At 45.1% G+C, this 7,696-nt stretch overlaps 1 pseudogene; it reads left to right on the forward strand.

The window, feature by feature from the left end:
* The first annotated feature begins 429 nt into the window (after window positions 1–429).
* LOC149983277 (uncharacterized) lies at window positions 430–4,119 on the forward strand (annotated as a pseudogene).
* Window positions 4,120–7,696: the final 3,577 nt, after the last annotated feature.

Below are 7,696 nucleotides of genomic sequence, written 5' to 3' on the forward strand. Positions count from 1 at the left end.
TGTCACCTTGCCATGTTGGAGAGGCTTGCGTACTCCAATGACCCTGAGCGCTAAGCCAGAGGCGGTTAATACTCCCGGCAGGTGCAACCAAGCCGGCCAGGTCGAAGGGTAGGAGGCAGACAAAGCAGTCCATGGTCCTCCATGTTGGGGGTTGGGCGTGGGGCTAACCACCCCACCCCGGAAAGAAACAGAAACATTGATGAATGGAAAATAAATTGCCCCATAGCAGGAATTTTTTTTGGACACATGTTACTGCTAAAGGGAGAAGCTGACAGTGAAGGACATTTACTTTTTGGGGATTAACTGATGATGATACGATGATGTTACGTAATGTTCCTGTAATTGCAATCTTTACGTTGATTGGTTAGGCACAGAGTAGTAAATGATTAGAATAGCAGACTAAATACAGACATTATCACAATATTGGCAATGGACTGGAATAAGAGGAAGTTGATGAGGTCCAGCAGTGGCCTGAAGGTATTTTAGGGTCCAAACAAATAGAGCAAAACTGAAACGTACAACCAGAAAAAGCTCAAACCAAGTTTATTCTACCCACAAGCATATATTTCTACTTTCTGACTAGGCGGAGATGACACCTTACATGTCTAAGATAAACACTCCTCTGTTGTTAGGCAGAAACCCAATAGGTTCCTCTCACTGGTTTTGTCACGACCCTCATGGGTGTGGAAGTGTGTGTGTATGGGATAGAACTGTAGTCAGGTGGTTTTCGGGGTGGGCCTCTAAGGCCCCCCTCCCAGCAGCGTCTTCTGTCTTCAACTGCTGACCTAATATGGAGTTGAGTTCCACATTCCTCATTGTCTTAGTTTCTCAGCAACTGGCCTGCCTTACCAGGAACTGGAATCAAACTGCCACCCTTTGCCTCCTTCCTTATAAATATTGAGGAATAACATGTTTGACCAGAATATCAAATGTTGGCACTTCCCCTTGTCTAACTCAGTACTTTTCCATACCCAAAGTTACGATTCACCCTTCATTGACTCTACACGAAAAAAAAAATGTATATGTAAGTAATCAATACATTCTAATATGATGACAGGAATATGTATATTTCAAGACAGAATCCAACAGGTGGAAAAGTGAATGTTTCTCTGTCTCCCAACTTCATAATTGCATTGATGTCAGTGGAGTCATGTTTGTAACTTGTCCTATGTTTGACAGCCACACTTCAGGATAGTCAGACAGGGCAGATGGGGAATCTCCAGAAGAAGATTGAGGGTCTTTACCTCAGTGTCTTTACCTCAGTCTTTACCTCAGTGTGAAACAGAGGAAACACTACCTCTACCGTTTGATAGGTAAGCCCCAACAACAATATGACCTCAAACACATTATTAATCAAGCAGTAAAACTGATATGTGAAAGAAAATGCATTTGTCATACATATCAGACCATGTTTATGATCAAATGTAGGCATGATGTATGTTATTCATTCATGTAATGTAAAACATTTCATTAAACTGAGAAATTACGCCCCGATATTGACAAGTGGCAAGCAAGACATCCTGATTGGAATAAAAAGTAAATATGTGTAACGGTATTCGTCGTCGGATGAATAGGAAGAGGAATCATCGGACCAAAGCGCAGCGTGGTAAGTGTTCATACTTTTATTTTAAACTGAACACAATAACAAAAATAACAAAGCGAATAACCGAAACAGTCCTGTAAGGTGCAGAACACTAAACAGACATTAACTACCCACAAATATCCTGTGGGAAAAAGCTATCTAAGTATGGTTCCCAATCAGAGACAACGATAGACAGCTGTCCCTGATTGAGAACCATACTCGGCCAAAACAAAGAAATACAAAAACATAGAAAAAGGAACATAGAATGCCCACCCAAATCACACCCCTGACCAAACCAAAATAGAGACATAAAAAGCTCTGAGGTCAGGAGGGTGTCGCTGGAAGCTCCTGACTGGAGGGCGATGCTGGAGGCTCCGGACTGGAGGGTGTCTCTGGAGGCTCCGGACTGGGGAGCGACTCTGGAGGGAGGAGACGCTGGGGAGACCTACAGCAGGCCTGGTGCGTAGAGGAAGCACCGGATGAACCGGGCGTTGGAGCATAGGGTTCAGTGGAAAGATATGTGGTGACACATTCCAGAAGGCATTCCTTGAGTGGACTTGAAGGCTTGAAATAGACAAGTTTTGTGGAAGCGATTTCATCCATTGTCCTGCCTGGATGGAATGGGAATCGCAAGCAATAACGCTTCCATAAAGCCTCAAGGTGTGTACTACCTTCTTATGTGTTGGATGTTTTGTTCAGGGTATAATTACGCTTTCTTAACTTCTTGGCGCACTGATCCCTTTAGCGGGATCATTTTCGTCAACATCTGCTGAATTTTAGAAGGCCAAATTCAAATTAAATTACTAAAAGTATTTAATTTTCATGAAATCACAAGTGCAATATACCAAAACACAGCTTAGCTTGTTGTTAATCCACCTGGTGTGTCAGATTTCAAAAAAGCTTTACAGTGAAAGCAAACCAAGCGTTTATGTTAGGACAGCTCTCTCAGCAGACAAAACATTACAAACAGCTAGCAGCAAAGTAGATTGGTCACGAAAGTCAGAAAAGCAATAAAATTAATCGCTAACCTTTGATGATCTTCGGATGTTTGCACTCACGAGACTCCCAGTTACACAATAAATGTGTGTTTTGTTCCATAAAGATTATTTTATATCCAAAAACCTCCATGTCTAAAGACTGTTCACACCATGTGGAAGCCATAGGGAAAGGTATCTGGTTGATATCCCTTTAAATGGAGGGAAGGCATGCAATGGAACAGAGAGGTTTCAGATAAACAGCACTTCCTGGTTGGATTTCCCTCAGGTTTTCACCTGCAATATCAGTTCTGTTATACTCACAGACAATATTTTGACAGTTTTGGAAACTTTAGAGTGTTTTCTATCCTAATCTGCCAATCATATGCATAGCTTCTGGGCCTGAGAAATAGGCAGTTTCATTTGGGTACGTTTTTCATCCAAACATCAAAATACTGCCCCCTAGTCTCAAGAGGTTAAAGTGCATGATGTTCTTCTTTTTGTAATGAAGTATATGTTTGTGGTGATATATTCCAGTTGGTGTTCTTTTCAGAAGAAGATTCATTGTCAACTAAAAGTTCATTTTCCATGAAGAAAATTGTGGGACAGTGATTTGTCATTTTGCTTTTTCCAAATCCCTCCTAGACACACACAGACACATACACAGAGAGGTTGGAGCAACACGATCAGATGACTGGGATTTGAGCCAGCAACCCACCTCTCTAGGCTACTTAACACATCTAGGCGGTTTGGATCATGTACCAATTTGTGATGTAATCTTGCAGTCTGACTTTCTATTTAGTGTTGAGAAGGGCTTCTGTGATGGTGTCTTCCTAGCGAAAGACGATGATGTCATCCTTTGTCAAACATGTCCATACAAAGACCAATCATTTATCCATTCTCACAGTTTCTATTACATAGCTTAATGTCACCCAGTTTAGAACTTTTTTCTTTTAAGTTAATGTCTGAACATCCCTGTGATTTTCATGTTGTAGACGCGAGGCAAAGGAGTGTGTGTCACGTCAAAGTGGACAGCGGCCAAAGAGACGTAAGGAAATGAATCTGCCAAAGTAGAGGAGGGCCTTGAGATAGCAGTTTGCCGACACGACGTGCTCCTCAAGGCCCTCAACATGGACAGAGGCGAGATATACTGTATGCATCTGCAATGTACTTGCAGAAAGAGGTGTCTTCTGCTGGAACGGTGGGCTTTTTATGCTGCTGTGTTGCATGCAAATACTAGCCATATTTGCAGAAAGTTGTGCAGGCGCGCCCAGAGTTGGAGAAGCTTCTAAAAATGCACGCTCCCCTTTCCGTTATGCTCTTGCCTATTTAAATAAAGTTTAAATAAAATACAAAATAAACACAACCAGAGAGGAAGTCGAACATGTGAACAGTTTTATGTCCATAGCTGCTGTCATGAGAAAGTACATGTCCAAGGCTGGTAAGTGTATTATAATAACATAACTAATGCTGAAGAAGGTTTAGGATTGAAACATAATTCCCTTAATAATGTTGAACTACTAAATGGTCCTTTATATTTCAGCTCCAGCACACTTCAATTAATATGATAAACCTAATTGCCCCTCTCCTGGACTGTCACCTTGCAATGTTGGAGAGGCTTGCGTACTCCAATGACTCTGAGCGCTAAGCCAAAAGCGGTAAATCTCTTACCTAGAAACGTGAAGGCAAACCAGAACTGAGATTCTGGTGCCAAAGGAATACTGAAAATGCATTCGTCAAATCAATCGTGGTATCGCCCCCAACAGAGTAGTAACTATAGGAACCACCGGGGCACGGGCAAAAACTGCATCGTTCACAGGCTTTAAGTCCTGGACCAATCCCCTATCACATGAAGGTTTTCTAACAGGCAAGATAGGGGTGTTACAGGGGGATTCTGGACAGGAAATTAAAGTGCCATTAGCTAACAGGGATGCATGAACAGGAGTAATGCCTGCTATTTCCTCCCTACCGAGTGGATACTGTGATCTACATGGGCGCCTGGTATCTTTAGGAGTGACCACCATTGGCTCAACTCCCTTTATTCTCCCAAAATCATATTTGTCCCTTGCCCATAGGCATTCAGGGACCCCTCTCAGGGGGGGTGAGTCTTCACTCAACAACATGATATTGGTAGAAAAAGAAACCTGATCATCACCATGCACACCCCTCTCAGTTCACGTTTTCCGGTGAATATGTTGACCCATCAGGGCGCATCTCCCAGTCTATAGCATCAACCAAGCATTTCATCCAAATTCCATTATCCACCCATTCTACTCTGTCTGATTTTGCCAGGGGCACAGAAATCACTGCTAAAGCACAGAAATCACTGCTACAGTATAAACCCTCACACTGCACTGACTCATTCTGTAATGTATCACACAGCCATTGTTTCTCATAATGGAGATCTCTTGTCAATGGTGAAAAATGGGAGGTGCAATGTAAGCCTGCTTCAGACATGACACTGCCCTCGTAGCCCCAATGGGTTTTGGCCATTGAAAAAACATGAGCAATATTGGGCACCTCATCATCAACATCCCATGCATAATACCAGTCACAAAACTCAGACATTAACATCAATTGCTACCCCCCCCCTTCCTCCTCTTCCTCATGAATACCAGTTAAACCAGATCGGCCACATGTTATGTTGATGCCCAGTTTACACAGGAGGTCCCTGCCCATCAGATTGACAGGACAGTGGTCAGAGTAGAGAAATTCATATAGACACTTCTCCTCACAAAAGGAGACAGGCAGAGGCAAAGTTACCTGCTCTCTGAATGGGAGGCCTGAAGCCCCTACAGTTTTGACTGTTTCATTAGACATGGGAGGCTTTGTCATAGGATTGCAGTTAATGACAGACATAGCAGCCCCAGTATCAACAAGAAATATTAGTGACTCACCACTGACGCAAGCCTCAACGGTTGTCTCTACTCTCGGAAGGGTGTGACACTTCAAAAACAAATGCTCTTGTTGCTCTGAGGATTTTAGCACAACTGTCCCTGTCTCCTCATCACGTCAAAACTCCTCCTCCTGTCCCTGTCCTGGATTGTACAGGGTTGTCTGTGCCGGCGGCCCCATCTGCCTAGGCTCCAGGTTGCCAGGCTCCAGGTTATCCTCTACCTGATGGGACTCCTTGTGGACCCCACTGTTGATGTTGCTCGACCACGTGAGGTGGCCCGACCTGCCATTGGTTGGAGGGTGGCTGCCACGGCTGTTGTTGGAACGGGGCTGTCCATGCAGGTGCTCTTTTGCCTCCTCTTCTTGCCCCCTCCCTTTGGGCCCCTCTTCTCGGCCCACCCCTGCCTGTGTTCCTCTGTTTATTCGTTGACTAGGAGCAGTCAGCAGCAAAATGACCCGGGTTCCTACAGTTGTAGCACTTGCGCACACCACCTCCTTGTCCTGTCCCTGCTGGGGCTGCTCCCTGGTAAAACATAATCTGGGCAGCCTGTAGTTTCTGTGTCTTCACTTTTTCTTCCTTCATTTTTTCTTCTTTCTGAGTACTTTGTTGTCTCTCAGCGTGCTTGCAGTGCTGCACCACCGTTGCTAATGGCTCAGTCTCCCAACTGATGCAGGTAGTCCTCACAGCATTCTCCAGGCCCGGTGTCAGACCCCTCACCAGGGTGTCTTTCAGCAGATCCCCATATGCATGTTCGTTTGGTCTGATACCACTGTGTAGCCTGAAACAGGTCTCAAGTCTCTTTCTGAAAGCCTCCTGGGCCTTGTCTTTCTTTATAGTGCATTCTCTGATGGTAGTCCAGTCGGTCTTAGTTGGATACATCTCCACAATCCTGGTCAGCAGCGCCGTTATCTGGTCCTGATACGCACCATTCTCAGCCCACAGGTAGTTGCAATCAAACTGTCCCTGTACATTCGGCCGACCTGAGTCACAGTTTCTTTTTACAGATATGGGCTATCTCAGCAGCAGATGGTTTGTACTGACCCACTAATACCCTCATCTCTGCTGAATATTTCACAGTGTCCTTATTTGGGTCTGGTAGGTCTTCTACAATGTCTTTAATTTCATCATGTCTCCACGTCCTCTGGACATACACAATGAGGCTCCATGCTGCAGCGGCAGGAATATTAGCAATATCAGGTCGAGGCTGAGGGTTGGGACAGGCCTTCAGAGGGTATTGTCGATACTGTCTGATGCTGGGTCGTATGGGGAGGGGGTAGAGACACGCCTCTCCGTCCTGGCCCGTAGACGGTCCTTCAGCGGGGGAGTCAGCTGGGGTACCCCTCCGTCCTTACTTTCCTCACTGGAGCTGAGTGGAGGAGCATTGAAAAAAGGATTGTTGATCTTCTTACCCTTCTGGCGTGCTCCCCCCACCGCGCCTCCAGTGGGACTGGCCGGGGTCACTCCAGACCCATTCAGGACTTCAGCCAGGCTCCGTGACAGACGATCAATCACCGTGGTGTTGGGAGAGACAGGGGGTGGGGCTGCAGGTTGTAGTGGTTTTGCATCCAGCGGACAAGCAGGAGACGGCTGAGGAGGAGCGTGGTCCGGGAACACTGGGTAGAGAGTTTGAGGAGTACAGTAGGGAGGGGGACAGTCTCTGTCATCATCATCCTTCCTATTCCTTCTCACTGTTTCATCTTTCCCCTTCTTTTCTCCTTCCTCAGTCTGAACTACCATATTCTGACAGGGTTTTCCTCAAAATGGGTCCTGTCTCTTCTTTTGTTTGTCAGCTTCCTTTTTCCCATTTCCTGAATTTCACCCAGTCCATTTTATCATTTTTCCCGAGTTTACCTTCCTTCTCTATCAATTTCTGTCACCCGCGCGCACCCATGGCTCCTTAGTCACACACACACACAAACACAAAATCTCTCACACACACACACACACAGGGAGAGAAAAACAGTTATAACAAAAATTCCTTAGGTACTCACACAGAACTAAAATGATCACCCACACAGGACTGGTCAGATGTCCACACAGAACATCAGAACATAATTGAAAGTTTACCCACACAACCAGAATCAACCTACCTCGCCCACACAGAACTCTCCTACAAAGATTACCTACACAGGATTTCAAATCCTGTCTATATGTACAGGGAGACCCTGTTATCAAAATATTACCTAGTGGTCCCAAAACAAAACAGCCACACAGGGTAACCAAGGGCATACCTGGCTAGCACAT

This window comes from Oncorhynchus mykiss, chromosome 5 (genome assembly GCF_057628025.1).
Source record: "Oncorhynchus mykiss isolate SJ-2025 chromosome 5, ASM5762802v1, whole genome shotgun sequence".
In the NCBI taxonomy this organism is placed as follows: Eukaryota; Metazoa; Chordata; class Actinopteri; order Salmoniformes; family Salmonidae; genus Oncorhynchus; species Oncorhynchus mykiss.